At 38.2% G+C, this 24175-nt stretch overlaps 2 non-coding genes across 2 annotated transcripts; one reads left to right on the top strand and one right to left on the bottom strand.

Moving 5' to 3' along the window:
- The first annotated feature begins 10704 nt into the window (after positions 1–10704).
- On the top strand, positions 10705–10810 carry LOC145629807 (small nucleolar RNA R71). The gene has a single exon (XR_014111946.1). It is a non-coding gene; the product is annotated as a small nucleolar RNA R71 (small nucleolar RNA).
- Positions 10811–17841: 7031 nt separating this feature from the next.
- LOC145629579 (small nucleolar RNA R71) lies at positions 17842–17948 on the bottom strand. The gene has a single exon (XR_014111744.1). It is a non-coding gene; the product is annotated as a small nucleolar RNA R71 (small nucleolar RNA).
- Between the last annotated feature and the right edge of the window lie 6227 nt (positions 17949–24175).

Below are 24175 nucleotides of genomic sequence, written 5' to 3'. Positions count from 1 at the left end.
GAATTTGATTTAAATATAAACTTTCCTTTTTTATAAAACTTTCCTTTTTTAAAGTCCTAATTCTATTCGGATTTAAACATGTTCAAAGACAGTCAGATATTATTTTCGTGCCTCGTATTTTTTATCCAAATTTTATATGGTTGGATAGATCTTGAAATTATCTTTCCAATGATATATTATAATAATAATTCTGAGCTATAACGGAAAAGATATGAATAAGATATCAAACTCTATCCAAAACTGACACCGTCTCACTATTTCGTTCATATCTTTTATTCTACAACATATTTTAATCTGATTATAATTGGGTTAGAAAGTATACTTCAAGATCTTTCCAACGACATCTTATTCATCTTATTCCGATTCCTGGATCAAAAGATATGATAAAAACAAAATCCGCAAAAACTGTTGTCTACGAGTTTTATTTCGATTCGAATTTGGATTCTTTTCTTAATTCTTCGACCCTCTTTTTTCTTATAAATAGAGGTCATATCTCCCTTATTTCAATTCACCAACTCTCATCAAGATTTTCTTGATTATTCTCTCTCTCTCTCTCTTTTTCTAAACTAGCCTTTTCTCAAATACAAAATTCCGCATTCGCAAGATCTAGAAACACCTAGCCATATTCGAAGTTGCCTTCGCCCTAGACGTGAAAGGTTTTAATTTCTGAGGGTTTGGTCCCAAATCTCTATTTCAATTATTTAATTTAATTGCTATGATTATTATTTTCCTTGACGTTACTAACGTGTGTATTTTGTTATTAGAAAGAGGTACGAAGCATCAAAATAAGTACTTTAATTGATTTATTGATATTATGATGTAGACATCATGTTTATATTGTTATTATGATATTCCTAGTATCATGTCTAGGTTATATTTAATATTAAATATGATTGTTATGATGCCTTTTATTCTCTTCCTAATATTTATGATTGTTAGTATCATGTTAGGGTTAAAGATTTGATTTTTATTGCTTAGTGACATGCTAGGGTTTGTTATTAATCTTGTTAGTATCATGCCTAGGATCTTGCTATGTTCATTGTGCTTTAATATTAATATGAGCATGATTTTGATTATGATTATGATTTATGATGATTATTATTATTATTATTATTTTCATGATGATTATTATAATTATTATAATTCATGTTTATTCATGATATTGGTTATTTATTATGTTGCTTGATGCTTATTATTTATTGCTTGATCACACCTTTTATGCATGTTAAAGGGAATTTGTACTTGTAATCGCGCTTAATAAGATAATTAATAATCTTGTTAGGGTTATATGATTATAATTCAAGTGATCGCCAATAATAGTTTGTTTGTGCATTAATATTTAACCAACATAGATAAACAGGTTTAGGGTTAATCCTATTGATTGCATGTTAGTCAGAAAGCGCACATGAATACGAGCAGAATAAAGTAGATGCCTATTATTAGGGCAGGTTTAATCTCTTTTAGGTTGAATTTGTACCATCATCCCCGAACCCTTATTTGGTTCATGACCTTATGGAGTTGACGATCTCTTGGATCGTTAAGGGGTGTAACCTTCACCTCGTGAACGGTTTACAAGTTCCTTAAAAACTTGTTGGCGACTCTTTTGCTCTATCTTCTTCTCTTTTGGACGCCACCGTACTTTAGTGTATGATCACAGTGGGGTTCAAGCTAGTGGGATTAAGGCTTGAAATTATTCCCTACACACAGCCTGAAGGTTTTGTCGACCAAAATAATGCTAGGAAAGTTTGTAAGCTTAAGAAGTCCATTTATGGACTAAAGCAAGCAAGCAAAATTTGGAATCTGCGATTCGATGAAGCCATCAGTAAGTTTGGTTTTATCAAGAATCCAGATGAATCTTGTGTTTACTAGAAGGTCAGTGGGAGTGACATCGTCTTCCTAGTCTTATATGTCGATGACATATTGCTCATTGGAAACAGCATTCCATTGTTAGAGTCTGTAAAGGCCTGGCTTGGAAAGTGCTTCTCAATGAAAGACTTGGTAGAGGCTCAGTACATACTAGGCATCAAGATCTACATGGTTAGATCGAAAAGGATGATTGGATTGAGTCAGAGTACTTATATTGATAAGGTACTTGCTTGATTTGGCATGGAGGAAGCCAAGAGAGGTCACCTGCCAATGTCACATGGCATAACCCTAAGCAAGAAGCAGTGTCCACAGACACCTGATGAGCGGGTAAGAATGAATCAGATTCCATATGCTTTGCTTATTGGATCGATCATGTATGCCATGATATGTACTAGGTCAGATGTATCGTATGCCTTAAGTGCTACGAGCCGTTACCAATCAGACCCAGGAGAGGCGCATTGGACTGCGGCCAAAAATATCCTAAAGTACCTGAAAAGGAACAAGGATAAATTCCTGGTGTATGGTGGTGCAGAGGATTTAGTTGTGGAAGGTTATACCGACGCAAGCTTCCAGACAGACAGAGACGATTTCAAATCGCAATCTTGATATGTGTTCTGTCTAAATGGAGGGGCGTTTAGTTGGAAGAGCGCAAAGCAGAGTACAACTGCAGATTCTACAACTGAAGCTGAATACTTAGCAGCTACTGAAGCAGCTAAGGAGGCTGTTTGGATTCGTAAGTTCGTTGGTGAACTTGATGTTATACCCTCTATAAAGGGTCCAATAGCCCTCTATTGTGACAACAATGGAGCTATTGCTCAAGCCAGAGAGCCAAGGGAACATTAGAAGGTCAAACATGTCAAGCGGCGATTTCACATGATTCGAGAATGGAAATCAGAGGGTGAAATCAGAATTTGCAAAGTTGGAACGGATGACAATGTAGCCGATCCACTTACTAAACCTTTGCCTCAAGTGAAGCACAACAAGCACGTTGAGGCAATGGGAATCAAGCATGTAGGAGACTAGCTTTGATTTCCTTATTTAGTGTTTTAGTTAATTTTGAGAAAAATTAATGTAAGACGCTAAGGAAAACCATTCATGTTTTGGAGTAATGTAAAATTTCATGCAATATTTTATTACTCCGTTATGCTATTTAATTGTGGTTTAGGATTAAATAATGAGTCCATTCGATTCTGAGAATATTCAATATAGGGTATCAAGACCAGTCTTGGTAAGGAAACACCTATTAAGTGAACATTGAATATTATAATCGAAAATTATCCCTAATCAAGGTCATTTAAACGATGGACGATTAATAACCGATTGAGATTAGTGTGTAGTTTGATTTATTGCACCGTTTCATGTGCTACAAGGACATGATTGTCATAAATCATTTGCACAGGTATTGGTTTAGAACCATACTGGATCGACCTATGAGAATACTTTAAGAAATTAAAAATTTGTCATAAGTATACTTCTCATTATGGCTATCGGAACCTATTTCCTCGACCATGAGTATTGTGAGTTCTCTTGTTTGAGTACTAGTTCGCTTTGATGTTGTCAAACGTCTGCCGTAGTAGGGGATTATAACGGCAACACTCGGGCGACTAGGTCCTCTCAGTAAGAGGAGCTACATTACAAGACTGGGAATGTCCCCCTACTAAAATAGGGAAGATGTCTTTGTTGTATACAAGGCCTCTCGTAGAGCGAGACTGTAAAATGCATGGCCGTGCTCGGATGGATTTTAGAAATCATCTGTTTATTGACAGTCGGACTCGGAATCGGGAAACACTTCTGGACGTAATAAGGATGACAAAATAAATCTTACCTTATAGTTCATGAAGAGACATTAAGCGACATAGGAAAAAGGTTGTACACAAAATGCGCACTTGTCCGGAAGGACAAGTGGGAGATTGAAAGGAATGGTGTCCTTCGAACAAGTGTACTATTCCGTTAGTGGGTTCAGAATTATTAGAAAGCTAATATATTCAATGAGGTCAAGTGATCGGAATGCCTGGGTGGAGGCCGCTTCCGATCAGTAATATTAATGAATAATTAATATTACATCTTAATCTTGACTGAACCCTTCGGGCCACACCCAAGCATTCAACAAACTGAACCGACGAATTAATTCGGAAGAATTAATGAGTCGACCGAGTAATATTTATTTAGACGTTGGAAATTCGAGCATAGAGCGTCGAAACTGAGCGTTGGAAGTCGAATCGAAAAATAGTGAAAGACGAGACGAGAAATACTAATAAATCAACAAAAGACTAAAATAACCCTAGCATCGGAATGCCCAAGCAAACCGAGTGCTAAGGGCGTATGGCCTAGCATGGTGGCTAGCATGCGCACCAAGCCGAGCCTAGGCTGGCTGGTGCGTGCTAGCGCACCCATGCTAGCATCGCAAGGCTAGGCGCTGCCTAGTGCGTGCTAGCATGCTGGGCGTAGCCTTGTGCGCGCAATGGCTAGCAAGCCATGCCGCAACAAGCTGCAACAGCTAGCACGCTAGGCGCGCCAGCTCGCCACAGCTAGCAGCAGCATGGCTAGGCCATTGCTAGCTGCCTAGCAGCGCTGGCCAAGTTACAAGGCCAGCAGCAGCCCTCACAAGCATGCTGGGCTTGCTGGCCAGCAGCGCCTGACAGCCCGCATGCGAGTGCTGGGCCTGCTGGGCTTGCTGGGCGTGGCTGCCATGGACAGCAGCACATGGCAGCCCACCTTGGCTGCCTTGGTGCCCAAGGGTGGGTGCCATGGGGCTAGTGGTCCTTGAGTGTGTGTGGAGTGAGGTGGCCGGTTATGGGAGAGGGAGTGGGGAGCAAGTTTGGTCCCCCCCTTCTCCAAGTGGTCCTCACCTAACCACTCACATGAGCTTGCCACTTGTTGATTTATTACTAGCTTGATTATTAATTTTATTTTAGCTTTAAAATAAAATGGAAAAATCATACTATCCCACATTGATGGGAGAGTAAATGATACTCCCATCATTTCCTATAAATACCCAAGTATGGGCATTGGGAATGATGCTTGAGTAAGAGTTGAATAAGGCATCACACTTAGTGAAAACCTTTGAACTTAATATAATTACTCGGGTTTTATTGGTCGGGTCTTGCTAACCCCAAGACATTGGACCTAGTCGGTTTTGTTGGTACGGGTGGACTTCGTTGGAGGTCTCCGTGTGAGCGGGACTTGAAGCTTTCAAGTAAGAGCTCATTTTGGAGCGAAGCACGCGTCAAAGGTAATTAGCTTATCTTAATCTTGTGATTAATTTAGTTATGTTTATGGTTTTATTTATTGCGAGTGCGGTCTTGTTTTTGGGTTTGTTTCCGCGGTGAGTTGGACTCACCAAACCCCAACATTAGTCAATAGAGGGTCCATGGTTAATTGTCCGGATGCATCGCGCGGAAGCCTAACTGTGAAGGGTTGGCGCGAGTGGATGAGACACCGCGAGCTTTAGAAAAAACTCGCTTCCATGGTTTGGTGAATTCAACAATCTCGGATGTACCCTTTGTTGCACGAAGCGTTCAATCGGGTAGATGGAGCATGAATTCCCAGAGGGTTATGTCCATATGTAGAACACATATGGGTTTCAGAAAAGTGAGAAAAAATTCAATCAGGAAGTAGGATCGAGCAAATAATACGAAAAACCGGTCGAAATTAGAACGCATATTTTTGGCTCGGTATTGGGGGAGGTTGGCGCCAGCAATCAGAGACTGGCGCCAGCTTTTAACTGTAGCGCCTGGCGCCAATACTGGCGTCTGGCGCTACGGCTAAAATGCTGGCGCCAAGCTCTGGCCCTGGCGCTACTTCCCACATGTCTCAGCAGCTTTCTGTGCTCGATAAAATTTTCCTGTTTCACACGGTATTATTTAGGTCCTAGTTGTGAAAGATATTTCTCAAATTTCCTACGTGTAAAATCCTATGTTTTTAACTCATTACGGATGGTCTTTCCAATGAGATCTTTTTTTATGCATATGACAATAATGTTAATAAAAAATACACACATGAAATACTTAGAACGTTTCGAGTCTTATCCACTCATTCTAAATCATTGCCGAAACAAATTCAGGAATTAAATTAGAAATCCTCCCCAGCGGAGTCGCCAAAAACTGTAGGGAATATTTCAATCATTAAACCCCAAGCTTGAACCCCACTGTGATCATACACTAAAGTACGGTGGCGTCCAAAAAGAAAAAAGATAGAGCAAAAGAGTCGCCAACAAGTTTTAGGAACTTGTAAACCGTTCACGAGGTGAAGGTTACACCCCTTAACGATCCAAGAGATCGTCAACACCATAAGGTCTAGAACCAAATAAGGGTTCGGGGATGAAGGTACAAATCCAACCTAAAAGAGATTGAACCCGCCCTAATAATAGGCTCTACTTTATTTTGATCGTATTCATGTGCGCTTTTTAATTAACATGCAATCAATAGGATTACCCCTAAACCTGTTTATCTATGTTGGTTGAATATTAATGCACAAACAAACTATTATTGGCGATCACTTGAAATTATAATAAAAATTAACCCTAACAAGATTATTAAATATCTTATTAAGCGTGATTACAAGTATCAATTCCCTTTAAACATGCAATAAAAGGTGTGATCAAACAATAACAAATAAATATCAAACAACACAATAAATAATCAATATCATGAATAATAATTATAATAATCATAATAATAATAATGATCATATTAATCATAATAATTATAGCAATAACAAAATTATGATCATAATCAAAACAATTATAAAATAATCATAAATCATGTTAAAGCATAATAGAAATAGCAAGATCCTAGGCATGATACTAACAAGATTAATAACAAACCCTAGCATGTCACTAAGCAATAAAAATCAAAGCTTTAACCCTAACATGTTACTAACAATCATAAATATTAGGAAGAAAATAGGAAGCATCGTAGCAATCATATTTAATATTAAAAATACCCTAGACATGATAATAGGAATATCATAATAACAATATAAACATGATTTCTACATCATAATATCAATTAAAACCAATTAAAGCACTTACTTTGATGCCTCGTACCTCTTTCTAATAACAAAATACACACGTTAGTAACTTCAAGGAAAATAATAAACAAAACAATTAAATTAAATAATTGAAAGAGAGATTTGGGACCAAACCCTCAGAAATTAAACCTTTCACATCTAGGGCGAAGGCAACTTCGAATATGGCTAGGTGTTTCTGTATGCAAAAGATTAGTTTAGAAAAAGAGAAAGAAAAAGAAAGATGGTGAATGATGAGAATGAGAGAATTAAAAACTGATTGTAGGTGAATATTAATTAAAATTGATTGTTGATGAGAATTCGTGATAATAGGTGAATGAAAATGGAGTTTTTAATACGTTATTTATGGAGAAAATCAGCCAAAAAGATAAAATAAACAAAACAGAGTCTGACGCACAAAAAACAGAGCTTGCGCAAACCCTGGCTAACTAGCGCCAGGCACCAACACTAGCGCCAGGCCTGGTTCCAGGCGCCAATGCCTGGAGTTAGGCGCCAAGTATATTTTTAACGCGTTTTCGAAAATCAAATAAGTTTGCCGTACTGGAGGATAAAATCGTATATTTTCCTCGAAAATGCTATTTGATTTTAATTAAAACTCTGAAAAGTCAACAAAAGTCAATTTATCAATGCTATTTGAATTAGGAATGAAAAGAACCTTCTAGAAGAATCTAGAAGACTAAAATCATTCCTAATTGCATTAGGAATGACAAATCATATTAGGCCCTCCTCTAGATCATTGGACCGCATATAAGGTTCAAACCGGGCCCAGTTTAGTAAATTGGCCATAACTTCCTCAATATTCATCGGAACTGGGCTTATAATATATCGTTGGAAAGGTCTTGTCAAGCCCCATCCAATTACACTACCATTGGAACCATATCATGGACCAACCAAACCGGATTGGCTGTTTTCTTAAAATAAGTTTTCAAAAACAGAGAGAAGAGAAAAGAAATTAAAACTATCCGCAACGCTAGACTTTCCACACTTTCACTTCATTCAATTATGATTCGACGTGAAAGGTACTCATCACTGGGTTTGGTTTCGGGGAGACACAAATGAGTGTCTACAGTTAGTATCATGTTAGGGCTATATATTTGATTTTTATATGTTTAGTGACATGCTAAGGTTTGTTATTAATCTTGTTAGTATCATGCCTAGGATCTTGCTATTATGCTTTAACATGATGATGATGATTATTGATTATAATTATTATTATGATTATTTTTATAATTGTTATAATAATTGTTATGATTATTAATATGTTGCTTGATGTATATATTTGTTATTGCTTGATCACACCTTTTATGCATGTTTAAAGGGAATTTGTACTTGTAATCATGCTTAGTAAGATAATTAATAATCTTGTTTAGGGTTAATATGATTATAATTCAAGTGATCGCCAATAATATAATAGTTTATTTATGCATTAATTTTCAACCAACATACATTAAACATGTTTAGGGTTAATCCTATTGATTGCATGTTAGTCAGAAAGCGCACATGAATACGAGCAGAATAAAGTATAGGCCTATTAGTAGGGCAGGTTCAATCTCTTTTAGGTTGGATTTGTACCTTCATCCCTGAACTACCAGTCATGGTTCCAGACCTATTGGAGTTAACAATCTCCTGGATCGTTAAGAGGTGTAACCTTCACCTCGTGAACGGTTTACAAGTTCCTAAAACTTGTTGGCGACTCTTTTGCTCTATCTTCTTTCCCTTTGGACGCCACCGTACTTTAGTGTATGATCATAGTGGGGTTCAAGCTAGGGGTAATGCTTGAAATATTCCCTACACTTATCTTTGTTCAACAAAACATTCTCAAGAGCATCGTTAGAGGTGAGCAAGTGCTCTTGCATGGAAGACACAACATGATCAAGAGAGTCAATCATCATGCAATTTTCTAGAAAAGAACTTGGATATTTCATGCTTTCATTCAAATCGAATTTTATGACCTCATCTCCTACCTTAAGCAAAATCTTTGCAGTCTTGACATCTATCATAACACCCGAGGTAGTAAGAAAGGGTCTACCTAGAATGATAGGAATGGTAGCATCTTCATCCATTTCTAGTACAACAAAATCCACCGGGAACACAAACTTCCCAACCCTCAATGGAACATCTTCCACTTTACCTTTTGGAAACTTGATTGACCTATCAGCTAGTTGCAAGGTAATGTTGGAAGGTAAGAGTTCCCCTAAATCAAGTCTTTGATAAACCGGATATGGAATTAGGATTACACTAGCTCCTAAGTCACATTGAGCATTATCAATTTGCATCTTGTTAATAGCACAAGGGATGGAGAAGTTTCTGGGGTCTTTCAACTTTGGTGGCATTTTTTTCATGATGATCGCACTACAATTCTCAGTCAAGTTGATAGTCTCCACAACATCACAATTCCTTTTCCCACTCAAAATGTCTTTGAGGAATTTGGTATAGTTAGGCATTTGGTTGATCACATTGGTGAAAGGTAGAGAAAGGTGAAGTTGTTTGAGCATATCAATAAATCTCCCAAATTGCTCATCCAATTTGTGTCTCATGAATTTTTGGGGATAAGGGAGCTTGGGTTTCACAATCTCTTTCTCTACTCTCACCTCTCTAGGTGTCTCAACCACAACCTCATCTAAAGATGCTCTATCTCTCTCATTCTCAACCAAAACTTCCTTGGGGACCTCCTTATCTTAACTCTTTCAGGCAATCTCTCCTCAAGAACCTTACCACTCCTTGTAACAATAGCATTCATGGGTTTCTTGGGAAGGTAAAGAAGAAGGGCTTGCTTGGTCTTTCAAAGCATTAGCAAGTTGAGAAATTTGGTTTTCGAGCATTTTGTTATGGGTCATCATCTCATTGAATTTCTTATCACTAACGGTCATGTATGCATTTAACAACTTGGTTTGATTTTCAATTATTTCCTCCAAATTAGTCCTAGAAGAAGAAGAAGGTTGTGAATAGGAATTTTCACCTTGAGTCTTTGGAACAAATCCGGGTGGGGGACCCCTTTGAGAATTATTTTAAAAATTGCCCCTACCTTGATTGTTCCAATGACCCCTATTTTGATTTTGACCATAACCTTGATTATGGTTTCCACTACCTTGGTTATGATTTCCATAACTTTTGTTTTGATTACCATAATTTTGGTTTTGATTTTGACTACCATAACCTTGATTGTTATAATTACCACAAGAACCTTGGTTCCTATAACCACCTCCTTGGTTATAGTTGTCAAAATTACCTTGGTTTTGGTAATTCCTATTCCATTGACCTCTTTGATTATCAAACCTTTGCACATTATTATTTGACACATAGTTCACATGCTCGCTCTCATTATTATCAAAATCATCACCACATTCCGGAGAAGCATGAGGGCAGTTACAAGAGTCATGATCATAAGATCCACATGCATCACAAAAAAAGCAACCACTAGGCATATTATTTGAGTAGGGAGGGGGTTGAGATTTAGAAAGAGTACCTCTCCCCTTAAATTGGGAGGGAAGATTCGAAGCTTGAAAAGAAGAAGAGCTTTCCAATTTGGCCTTAATTGCGGTCATTTCTTTTCCCAAGTTTGTTATTTGTGAGGATAGGTTGTTGATCGCATTTAGATGGCCTATAGAGTACACCGAAGAGCCACTCTTTCTAGTTGAATCCCTCTCACCATCTTGCCAATCTCTATAGTACTTCACCACATCCTCAATAATGTCCACCACTTCTTCTTCCGTCCTATTCATTATGGGACCTCCGGCTCCCCCATCAAGGCATGATTTACCTTGAGGACTTAGACCACCATAGAAAATTTGAATGACTTGATAGGTTGGAATTCCGTGGTGGGGACACTCCCTTTGATACTCTTTATACCTCTCCCATGCTTCGTAAAGGCTTTCATTAGGTCTTTGCTTGAACCCTTGAATTAAAGCTCTAGCCTCCGCCGTTTTCTTTTGTGGATAGAACCGGGAAAAGAATTCCTTGGTGACTTCGTCCCGTGCTCTTAGGGAGTTTGGCTTTACCTCCTTATCCAACCACTCCAAGGCTCGGCCTATGAGAGAAAAGGGAAACAACTTTAGTCGGATGAACTCTTGAGAAACTTCGTTTACTTTGATAGTATTGCAATACTTTTCGAACTCCTTGAGATGGTTCAAAGGACTCTCATTCTTAGCTCCGCTATATTGTCTCCTCTCTATCAAAGCGGTCATAGCCGACCTAATTTCAAAATCATTCGTCGGTGTTGTAGGTGGAGCAATTCCACTCTCAAATTTGTACGCACCGGGAATTCCCAATTCTTTCAAAGCAACTCTTGGTTGTTCTCCCATGCTTAGTTCTTCTTCAAATCCTTCTTCGCTTGAGGAACTAAACTCTAAGGATTTACTAGCAATTCTTCTCCTTGAGAGAGTCCTTTCGACAAAAGGCACAATGGATCGATCACGAGCTCTATGCATGCAAAACTCAATGAAAATATTAGTAACACGGCTACAAATGTAGCCTTAAGAAACAAAATCTTTTTGTATTTTTTTTCAATTAAAGTGAAATAGACTCAAAAACTAAAGCTAAGCAACAATATCACTCTCCGGCAACGGCGCCATTTTGATAAAGGAATAAACGTGTCGCCAATTGTCTATCCCTAAATCAAACTTAATTTATAACAACCTAAACAAACCTAATACAAGTATAAGGCAAGTATAGGGTCGAACCCAAAGGAGTGAGTCGGTGTTAACTATAGCTTAAGTCAAGCTACTTCGAAGATTGTAGTGAGAAAATGGTTGGTACTTGTAGACACCTAAAAATGCCTCCCCAAAACCAAACCCGATGATGATCAACCTTTCACCGCCATTATTGGTCGGGTTGAGTATTTAATATTGAAGTGCTTAAATCCATATTTCCATTTCATAAACCAACCCAATTCCTAGCCAATTTCCCCAAACCATAACTTATTTTCCTCTTTTCGTGTCTTTAAACCCAAAATAATTCATTTCGTGTCCATTAAAATCATTCATTTCGTGTCCTTTTTATAAAAACGTTTATTTCAGTTTATTTTGGTCCATAATCTGGGTCTAATGATTGAATATTTGGATGGGTCTTTAAAATATCTTTCCAACAATATATTATAAGCCCAAATCCGAGTTATAACGATTAAGTTATGGCCAAAATATTAAACTAGCCTAAACCGAACCTAAGCCCACCTTACCTACGACCCAATGATAATGTGGAGGGTCCACTTAATTACTCTTATTTTTATTCTTATTGCTAGCATCATGATTAGGTTATTTTATATTTGATTTATCTAACGCTATTATTGTTAAATTGCTTCCAATATTAATGTTTGTTCTATTATTTATTATTATGATCACTATATTGCATGTTTAAAGGGAATATGTAATTGAAAATCACACCTAATAAGATAATTTGGACAACCGGTTTAGGTTCCTTTTTAATCTTGTTATTTAATCAAGTGATCACATTATTTTAGAATTATGTGTTGCATTAATATTAAACCAATTTAGCATAATAATAGTTTGGAGCAAATTGAATCTTTGTTTGTATGCCTTTGAGATCGCAGGAATCACTTTTCACTATAAGAATCGAGTAGAGGCCAATACGGGCGAATGTGACTCCATGACTCACTTCGTACCATCATCCCCGATCCTCCTTTCGTGGTTCCGAACCATATGGAGTTAGTAATCTCATGGATTATGAATGGGGTGTAACCTTCACGGGTCAATCGTTGTTGCCTTCGTTGTCCCTTATTCGTGGTTGCCTTAAATGATCCGTGAACGGTTTACAAGTTCCTTAAAAACTTGTTGGTGGCTCCCTACTTTATTTGTCCCTAATCGTATACGTCAATTCCCACTTCCTAAGAGTGCCAAGCATATTCACCACATGCTTTAACGTAGGTGCACTTCGAGCGACGCCTACAATTTGGCGACTCCACTGGGGAGGATTCTTGGTTATTTATTGATTTGAGTGATTGGTATTTAATTAAGATGAGTGGATGAGACTTAAAAGATTCTTGAATTGTATTCCTGCGATTTAATTGGCATTGTCACATATGCATATGCCCTTTAGGTTACCTATTTTGCCACAATAGTACGTGTTTTACGTATGTGGCTAGCCCGGGGGATTTATGCTCTATCAACCTGAAAACGCTCATGGCAATAAAGGTTCATCCGAATTTTTAAATCCACCCAAACCATGGAGTCGAGTTCGATTTCATCACGAACTCGCGGAGCCGCCCGTTGGCATACACCCTCAAGGGAGGCTGCCTTGCAAACGCGTCCAAACTCTTAACCATGGTACCCTTTGACACCCAAAAGCTTGACCATAGTCGAACATAGAACTTGACTTTAGGTTGCGAACTTCATTGCATCATGCGTGACAATATGCTTATATGTGCATTTTTTTATTGAATTTTTTATTTTTTTTTTCTCTTATCAAACCCCTTTTTTTATTTTTTTTATTATTAGAGTCGAGCCATAGATTTTTTTTTTAAATTTTTTAGTCACCCGGATTTTTATTCCCATATACTGCACAAGAGTCAACTTGTTTTGGTCATATCCAGAGTTCTAGATAGAGTTATGTGTCGTGCCAACTATGGATCTGTAGCCCCGAGTTTTATCTTTCATTTGGAGTTCGTTTCGTCCCAATCAAAGTCACAGATAAAAGGTTATAACCGATATACTACAGCCTGTCCAGTTTAGGTGTCTTTTTAGCGTCAACTTTCTTTTTTTTTAATTTTTTTTTATATCTTTTCGTGTCAAGCTAGTCTTAGCCAAGTCCTTTAATCCGTGTCAACTCATATAACATAGGATTATAGATTTTTATTTATTTATTTTTTAATACCCTTGAGTCCTAACTCTTCTAGAATTCTAGTCCTCTTCCTAGTGCTAACCTTAACATGTGTTCTTTGTCTTTGATTGTGGTTGATCTTATTTATGACTAATGATTTCCAATGGACCGTTTTCACCTAGTAAATATCATAAACATTAAAATTGGACAAAATTAATCAAGTTAGTTTGTCTTTTAGTCTTCCATGCTATTTGGTCATTGGGTCCTTTGTTTTTCACAACGTCCTCATGTCTAGCCATGCGATCATACCACGAGTCTTAATAAACTCACCTAATCACACATGTTGAGTCGTTTCACACACTTTGTCTTCGAGTAATGCACTATATTGTTTATGATCGTATATTAGGACCATGCATGCGTCGTTTTTCGTCGTAATAGGAATGAGTGGAGTATTCCCCATTGGTTTTCAAAATTCTTTCATACACTCTTCCTTTCCAATCCGAGTATTGAGTCAATGCATTAAGTGAGCTCATTTTGTTACATAGTACTCGAGTTCAAGAATCACTAGTTAAGAGTTGGAAGAATAAGGGGAACGTCATTCCTTCCTTCTTTTCTTCCAATCAAAGCATCAGCAATAAAAAACTTCGTGTTCCTCTTGGCGGTAACAAGTAATTCATAGGCAACCATGAAGACGAAGCACAAGACAAGTTCCCATACAAGATTTCATTTTTTTTTTCTTCTTTCGTTTCATCCCTTTTCCCCTAATAAGTCTAGCATATTTTCTTCTTATGCTTATGTCTATATGCCATGTTCCATCAACGAGCATTTCTTTCCTTTGCATTCGATCATGTCATTATTAAAAAAAAAAGCAGCAAAGCAACTATAAAACAATGTCTAAAGGCAAGTGTTCCAATGTCTTTGATATGAACACGTCTCAAATTGCGTCTCTCATCGAGTGCTTGGTACCGTGCCTGAGAAACATGAATGCTAAGTGAGTGATGGACCGCATGATCTGAGATTGCCTACATTGATTCAAAAGAATAAAAAAACAAAAAAAGAAATTCAAAACAAAAAAATGTTGAAAATAAAACTTGCAAAGTCCAATTCACAATTACACGTCTTAGGGATTCTCTCGGGTCTTGAGCCTTTTACCCCTTTCTTCCTTAAACCATCAGCTTAACCACATTACAACCCTTGAAATAACTCTTTGAGGTGTACATACACTTGTGCAAAGTTCGGTTAGAGCTACGTTCGGCCTGATTCCTAACGGATACGTAGGCAACCTCACATCGAGGTGCGGCCACATTCATATCCACATTCATATTCATATCCATGCATGATCGAGTCAAAGAATATCCAATGCTTACCCCTACCCATTTAGATCTAGACTTGGGGGCTTGAACCCACATCATTTAGCCTACCTTGCCTAAAGAGTCATCATCTTTAACTCTTCTCACATCTCTTTCCATCGCCATAACCCTTGCAGCCAGCCTTAGTATCACATTCACACACTTCACTCACACATCCATATCCATATCAATCAATCCTTCTCTTTAAGAGCCCTTTATCATAAAATCTTGTTTCAACACTGTGCATGTTTCATCATATTTAAAGACAACATTCATTAGAAGAGACATTGTATACTTGCCTAGCTTCTAGACCTAAGCAATGTTCATTGTTTCATACATCGCATATTGTGCTTAGCTCCGTGACCTATGTGACATTCATTATGCGATACTCATCGATCACTTCATCTATATACGTGCTTAGCTTCCAGACCTAAGTGACGTTTAAGATCATTTCTTTACACCATATATGATGCTTAGGTCCATGACCTAAGTTCATTCATCGTGTCACATGATGTAATTGTCCTTAGCCTCCTGGCCTAAGGACATGCATCATGCATACATTACTTTCAAGAAAAGCAATTCAATCCATGCGATTCATTTTGTCTTGCTCAACGAGGAAGTTCAAAACTTCTTTCCATTTTTGCGTCTTTTCTTTTGGGGAAGTTTTAAAAAAAAAACTTTTTCAAAATTTTCTCACCGAGGGAAGTTCAAAAATAAAAGTTCAGTTTTCACATCTTTCTTTTTCGAGAGAAAGTCGGTACCCTCCACTCATGACAAAAATTGACGGATGATGTGTCTATTTTATTACTAATTGGTGTTTTCTAGTTTTTTCGTGGATTTGGTTGACTTTTGCAGGGATTTATGCTTTTGGGGTATTTTCCCGAGATATTTTGGAGCAATCACGAACATTGGAAAAGCACGACCAGATTCTATAGCCCAGGGCCGGTTAGAGCCATCGAACCGGTGATTAATGGCTCGGTATAGGTGATACCGGGGCATTTGGACCGAGTATTCAAGACCTGAAGAGGAAACCCAGTTGGCCCGAAGAATTGGAGCCCAATCGTAGTCCAAATAGTGGCCCAAATGAGCCGCCCGGCCAAAGAGGCTGGTGCCCGGAGGCGCACCCGGCCGGGCGGGAGAAGCTTAGGCTGGTGCCCGGTGACTCGCCCGGCCGAGCGCCAGTTTAGTATTAGGGAGCAAAGAAAGGCGTGCCCGATCGGGCGCGTGTATTTATTAGTTGACGCTTAACGTTGTTTTAATTTGTTTTGGTTTAGGATTTTTGTACGGAGTATAAATACTCCTCCGTAATACGATTTTAGGATCTCTTCCCTCTCTTTTTTTTTTTACTCTTTCTTTACTCTCTTAATTGTTCTCTTAGATTTCTTTCTCTTAAACCTTTGTTCTTAATTCTACTCTTAATTCCAGATTTATTGTTGGTAACGATTTCTCTTCTCTTAATCTCAGTTATTTACTTTATTCTTTTTATCATGTCTTGCTTTATTGCTTTGATTAGTTTAATTTCTACTATGTGTGAGTAGTTTTATTTCTAGGGTTTATGGGGATCCATAAATATTATGAAGGGGTAATTTATTGTTGTTGATTATCAATGCTAGATTAATTTCCTATTGATTGAATTAATGCTTTGTGACTATATTAGGCCTGATCTTTTATGCATGAGTTTGACAATGTTAATTCGAGATTTGACATATGAGAATTAATGTTTAGGTCTAGTTTCAATAGGCAGGTTAATTTATAAATGGTTAAGTCGAGATTCGAAAGATGAGATTTAATACTGGTAAATTAATTGTGTGATTATAATACGTAGCGAAAGCCCTTTATAATCTGATTGATATATGCTTTGATGAATGATTATTATATTTTACCCTGGAATATTATTTATTGGTGAACCTATGCCCTATATCCTTTTATATATTGTTTTCTCCCTTTTCTAAATCTTAGTAGTTTAATTTCATATTTAAATATAAATATTGGTTAGTTCATAATCTAGATTATTTTAGTTAATTAGGAATAGAAAGACTTGTTTCCCTGTGGAGATCGACCCTACTTACCTATCTACATTAGTTAGAGGATTTAGGTATTACTTTTGATATGGGGATACGACTTTACCCTGTCAAAATTTGGTGTCGTTGCCGGGGAAACGGTTTTATTTTTATTTCTGATTGTTTTTGTAGTCTAGATTATTTCCCTTTTGTCTCAGAGAGCGTTAGTTCTCTGAGACAAATCTCATATTTGCTTCTAGTTTTTGTTTATGCCCAGGTGTTCCAGATCAGGCATCTCATTCGATCCTGAGATCGAACGTTCCTTCCATAGACAGAAAAATTTCTACAAGCAAATTCCGGCGGATTCTGGTGATAATAACAATAATCATCGCGGTCCTCCAACTGGTTCTAGCGATTCAGAGACATCATCAGACGCAGAATCAGAGATGACGGCTCCAAAGAAGCTTAGTGATTATTCACAACCAAAGCTTACGGATTTTCCACATCTCACCCCTACTCCGGCTCTTGATGGGGTTCAATTTAAAATTAAACCTCAATTTATAACAATGATAGAGAGGAAGCAATTCAGTGGAGCCAAGGGTGAAGACCCGAATCTTCACATTGCCGACTATTGTTAATATTGCAACACCATCAGGCAAGTCGGGGTCACTCAAGACCAAATCAGGGAGATTCTCTTTCCCTTCTCTTTAACTGGAAAAGCTAAATTGTGGTTTAATGGCTTAAATAGAGCTACACTTGGTATAACTGACTGGGAAACTCTTGTTTTGAATTTCTATAACAAGTATTATCCTGCAGAGAGAACAGCCGTACTACGGAGTGCGATCCAAAACTTTGCCCAAGAAGCCGATGAATCTTTATATGAGGCTTGGGAGAGGTTCAAAGATTTACAAAGAGATTGCCCTCACCATAATTTAGCACAATGGCAGTTAATCCAAGCCTTTTATAATGGCCTTGGAAATTCTTCTTGAATAATTTTAGACTCTGTAGCTAGTGGGAGATTTATGAATCTTGATGTTGAAGATGCAGGTCAGGTTATTGAAGACATGGCGATACACAATTCCCAATATGGGAACCCTAGTGGATTTGCTAACAAGGGGAAGCATAGTGTCGACTCTGTATCCTTTTTGCAAGCTCAACTAACCTCTATTTGCCAAAAATTAGATAATCTGAGCACTGCTAATGTAGCTAATGTTTCCGCGATTAATAATAATTCTAATGAAGCTTTCTATGAAAATTGTGGTATTGTAGGTCATTGGGAGCAGGATTGCAGGAGTTCCGTGGAGCAAGTTAATGCCTTCCAAGCTTATAGGCAGAATAACCCATACTCCAACACTTACAATCCTGGGTATCGAAATCATCCGTACCTTTCCTACCGGAGCACTAATGTTCAAAATCCACCACCACAAGAACCACAGGCGCCACAGCAACAGCAGCAGAAATATTATCATCCCAATGCTAGCCAGAAGAACCAACCACAACAAACCTCCTCATCTTCTGACCCTACCCTGGTGGAAATTAGAGCAATGTTGGTTAATATGCAAAAGCACATGGAGAGCAGAGATGTGAAAATTGATCAAATTATAGCGCATAATAAAATTGTAAATAATCAATTACGCAACTCTTCGCTACTCTACAATCCCGCCAACAGGGATCTCTGCCGGCACAGCCGACTAAGCCTACGGATCAAGCATTTGCAATTACTCTAAGGAGTGGTTCAAACTATGAAGGGCCCTCTATGCCCGGAGTTGATGAACCTGTTTTGTTAAATAATGCTAATCTTAATTCCGTTAAACCAAACAATGTACTTGATAGCCCTGCAGGGCTAAAGGATAATACTAACATATCTAATTCTACATTGCAGGGTACAACTCCAGAGAAGGTGGCTACTCCGGACAAGCTTAGAGTAATAATGCTCCAAAGCCAATTATCAAACTTCCATTCCCCAATCGTCAATTGAAGACAAACTTGGATAAGTAGTTTGGTAAGTTTCTGGAGGTGGTAAAAGATTTGAAGGTAACAGTTCCCTTTACTGAATTGATCACACAAATCCCCTCGTATGCAAAGTTTATGAAAGAAATATTGATGAGAAAAAGGTCTATTAGTGAGGTAGAGACGGTAGCTTTCACTGCAGAGTGTAGTGTCGTACTTCAAAATAAGTCTCCACCTAAATTAAAAGATCCGGGTAGTTTTTCTATCCCTTGTCATATTGGAAATCTCTTGATTGATAATGCATTATGTTATTTGGGTGCTATTGTTAGCGTCATGCCATTATCTGTGTGTTCTAAGGTGAATATGGGTAAGTTAAAAGCTACCAATATAACTCTGCAAATGGCCGACTGTTCTTTCAAATACCCCCTAGGTGTTTTAGAGGATGTCCCCGTTAGAGTAGCTAAATTTTATATACCTGTAGATTTTGTTGTTCTTGATATGGCTGAGGATATGCAAACCCCAATTATTTTGGGTAGACCATTCCTTAACACTACAGGAGCAGTCATAGATGTAAGAAGTGGTAAGTTAACATTATCAGTGTGGGATGATAAAGTTGTTTTTAATCTGAATAATGCCCCTAAAAGCTCCATGACTGAGGGGAAATGTTTCAGTGTTAATGTGGTTGTAAATTATTCTAACAAGCCCCAAGCTCTTGAAAAAGATCCCTTGGAGGCAGTATCTTGTGTTGCATCTTTTTCAGATGAGATAGACAAATGGCAAAAGGAAGTCGATGCAATAGAAAGAGCACTCTACAATATTGGTCTTTGTTTCGAGGATGAACAGCTGGAACCGATCGAGCAAGTTGTGCGAATCGAGTTGCAAGTGTTGCATGCAAGGAAAATTTGAAGCAATCCTCGATCAAAGAAGGATCTTTAGTGCGTAGCATTGAAGATCCACCATTCCACGTCAAGGAGGATCCACCAGATAAGGTGATTTGGCGTCCCACAGAGTATGTCAGGAAGCCGCATCGCAGCCTGAACACTGCTAGACCGGGTGAGAAACCACCCGATCAAGCGTTAGGCCAAGGGTCCTAGATATTGTACTTTGTAAGAAGGTCGTGCGGGACCTAGATAAACCAGCGCTTTGCGGAAGGCAACCCGTATTTTTAATGCTTTTTAGACTAGTTTTTCTTTCCTTTTTTTTCTTATGAGAGGAGAGATGAGGGAATTTAATGAGTTTTATGAGTATTTGTACAGGTTTGAAGGAAGAGAGTTAACCAAATTTTGGAGAAAAGAGGAAAAATAATATTTTGCCGATTTAGTCTCGGGCCCGACCGGGCGAAGCTCGCCCGATCGGGCGCGAAAGCAAGGATCTGAAAATAAGTAATTTCGCCCGACCGGGGCGAGTGGCGCCCGATCGGGCGCGAAATTCGTCGTATAAGGACTAATTTGTCCGCCCGATCAGGCAAGCCTCGCCCGGCCGGGCGCGAGAAGGGCGAACTTTTTGGACCTACAGATCGCCCGATCGGGCGAAGGGCGCCCGACCAGGCGCGAGACCAGGAGAAAATCGGGCGACCCACCGCCCGACCGGGCGCGAGAACTCATCAATAAATTAAAAATAGATCGCCCGACCGGGCGACCCACCGCCCGACCGGGCGACCCACCGCCTGACCGGGCGCGAGCGGGTCCGACCCCTTCTTCTTCTTTCTTTTCTTCTTTCTTCCTCCATTTCTTCTTTCCTCCATTACTTTCTCTCTCTAAAACTCAAATTCTCTCTACCTTCTCTCTAAGATTTCTCCTCCATTTCTTACCCAAATTCAAAACTCTTTACATATTTGTGATCCTCTCTTCATCCTCTACACTTTCATATAAAAATTTTTCAGATTTAATTCAATAAATTTTCAAACCCATTTCTTAAACATGGCTTCAAAGAGGGCTAGGTCCATTTTCGGTAGGAGCTCTAATTCGAGGGAGGAATACGACCCAGACTTGCAACTTCCGTACTGGCCGACGATCCGGATTGCGAGCCGGGAGCAAAAGGAACGGCTAGAGCACTTAATCGGTCGTGAGGTAATTCCTTCTCGGTGGTTACACCGCCCTACCCTAAAATCATTTGGTTTGTATGATTTTGTAAAACGATTTTTGAATGACATTGGCATGAGAAAATTTGTTGATATGCACTATCCTACTTACCAAGAACTTACTTGTGAATTCCTGTCCACTTTCCATGTTGTTAGTAGTAGAAATGGGCCAAATTTATTTTTCAGGTTAAACAATAGAAATATTAGTTTAACTTTTGTAGAATTTTGTAAAATTTTTGAATTAAATTCTGAATTATCTCACCAATGGCATGCGGACTATAAAATGGGTGACTTATATTATGCTTTGACTGGTTTGCCTACCCCCGACCCCCAACATGCTAGTACCAAACCTATTCACCACCCTGTCCCAAAAATCTGGCAAAGATTTGCGGGTTTGTGTTTTTTAGGTAGGGTCGAGCCCCATAATGCTCAATCTAACGAACTAGCTGTCATAGGACACTATGTGTACGGGTACGGGAAATTGAACATAGGTAGGTTTATAGTTCACCAATTGAGTAGGCATTCCACGGCCAGCACCACTTCCAAGACCCCTATCCGTTTAGGTGGCCTTATCACTCGAATAGCGGTGAAAAAGGCCGTTTTGTAGTAGACGGACCCCACCAGCTGACCAACTGTGGATTAGTTGATCATGATTTGATGTTTGATTGCCTTGAAACCTTGACATGCGTCAATTTTGTCCAACCACTTGTGAATATAGTGCTTGACTAGTTGATTTGGTTAGGAATGTGTGATAGTTCCATAGTTCCTGGTATGTCAATGAATTTGAGTATTGGTTTGCAACTATTAGTAATATTTATATGATTCATTATTACGCACATTGTGGAGGACGAAGGCATTTGTTCTTTTAAGTAGCCTCCAGATATTGTAGATACATTTGTTCCCTTCTTACTACCCATGTTGTTGCCTTGACTTTTTGTTGTTTATTAGCCACATTACAAGCCTATTTTTCCCCATTGGTTACTAGTCCCACGCTTGGCTTGGGGGAGCTATTAGTGAGTGAGGTGAGGGAGTTTGTAGTGTGCTTATTATTTGCACAACTTGGGTGGGACTTTGAGAAGTTGTTTTGTTGTTATTCATGTTTATTTTTGATGAGTTTGAGAGTTATATTTTCTTGAAAAATTAAGCATGATATTATGAAAAAAAAAAAGAGAAGTTCAAGAAAAAAAAAATGTGAAAAATTAAGTGAACTTCAAAAGGAAAAAAAAGTGTTCAAATGTTCTAGTTGGAGGCTGATCAAAGGAAAATAATTTTGAGCTTCAATGAAAAAAATTCAAGTTTGGAAATAAAGTTTGTTTATTCACTCCACTTCTTCATTATTATATCTTATGAGTGATATGTAAGAGTTGGGATTGTTTATTATGATTGGAGTATATTTGGTTGATGTTAGAGTTGGTTATGTAGGAGATGTTGATCATTATTTATTTTGATCATGGGTTTTGTTAGGATTTGGCTCCCTTAAGCATAGTTTTTCTCTCACTTGTTCCCAAATGATTTCTACCCTTCACCCTAGCCTTACATTACAAGCTTTAAAGACCTTCCGACCTTTGTGCATAGGATTGTATGAATGTGAAAGTGTTTTTCTCTCACTTGATCGGGCGCGTGTATTTATTAGTTGACGCTTAACGTTGTTTTAATTTGTTTTAGTTTAGGATTTTTGTACAGAGTATAAATACTCCTCCGTAATACGATTTTAGGATCTCTTCCCTCTCCTTTTTTTTTTTACTCTTTCTTTACTCTCTTAATTGTTCTCTTAGATTTCTTTCTCTTAAACCTTTGTTCTTAATTCTACTCTTAATTCCAGATTTATTTTTGGTAACAATTTCTCTTCTCTTAATCTCAGTTATTTACTTTATTCTTTTTATCATGTCTTGCTTTATTGCTTTGATTAGTTTAATTTCTACTATGTGTGAGTAGTTTTATTTCTAGGGTTTATGGGGATCCATAAATAAAATGAAGGGGTAATTTATTGTTGTTGATTATCAATGCTAGATTAATTTCCTATTGATTGAATTAATGCTCTGTGACTAGATTAGGCCTGATCTTTTATACATGAGTTTGACAATGTTAATTCGAGATTCGACAGATGAGAATTAATGTTTAGGTCTAGTTTTAATAGGCAGGTTAGTTTATAAATGGTTAAGTCGAGATTCGAAAGATGAGATTTAATACCGGTAAATTAATTGTGTGATTATAAACGTAGCGAAAGCCCTTTATAATCTGATTGATGTATGCTTTGATGAATGATTATTATATTTTACCCTGGAATATTATTTATTGGTGAACCTATGCCCTAGATCCTTTTATATATTGTTTTCTCCCTTTTCTAAATCTTAGTAGTTTAATTTCATATTTAAATATAAATATTGGTTACTTCATAATCTAGATTATTTTAGTTAATTAGGAATAGAAAGACTTTTTTCCCTGTGGAGATCGACCCTACTTCCCTATCTACATTAGTTAGAGGATTTAGGTATTACTTTTGATTTGGGGATACGACTTTACCCTGTCAACGGAAAATTTTTGCTTTTGCATCTTCGTTTGCTTGTGTCTGCACACACTCACAAGTCATACACATGTCATGTCACATCAAGTCAAACTTGGTCAAGTCAGTGGTTAAGTCAATCACGATATATACGAGTCCATTGGCAAATTTATTTTTGCAGGTCTCATCTACAGCCCACGTTCAGGGACAAGCAAACCAACTACAACCCACGTCCGGGGACAAGCGGACCATCTACAGCCCACGTCCGAGGACAAGCGGACCATCTACAGCCAATGTCCGGGGACAAGCGGACCATCTACAGCCCACGTCCGGGGACAAGCAGACTATTTACAGCCCACGTTCGGGGACAAGCGAACAAACTACAGCCCACGTTCGGGGACAAGCGAACCAACTACAGCCCACGTTCGGGGACAATCGAACCACCATCATTTCATGACGCAAGGTTCTCGATACACAGAGACTTGACATCTCATCATCTGTCGACTTTCCTCAAGCATGGAAAGTATTATCCGGTGGATTTCTTCAAGCATAGAAAACCGCCAAATTCCTTTGTCGGCTTTCCTCAAGCATGGAAAGCATGATCGGTGGATTTCTTCAAGCATAGAAA

The sequence above is a fragment of the Chenopodium album genome, chromosome 4, assembly GCF_948465745.1.
Source record: "Chenopodium album chromosome 4, dcCheAlbu1.1, whole genome shotgun sequence".
Classification (NCBI taxonomy): Eukaryota; Viridiplantae; Streptophyta; class Magnoliopsida; order Caryophyllales; family Amaranthaceae; genus Chenopodium; species Chenopodium album.
The sequence above is the reverse complement of the archived record's forward strand: the minus strand, read 5'-3'. Positions and strand labels throughout refer to the sequence as shown.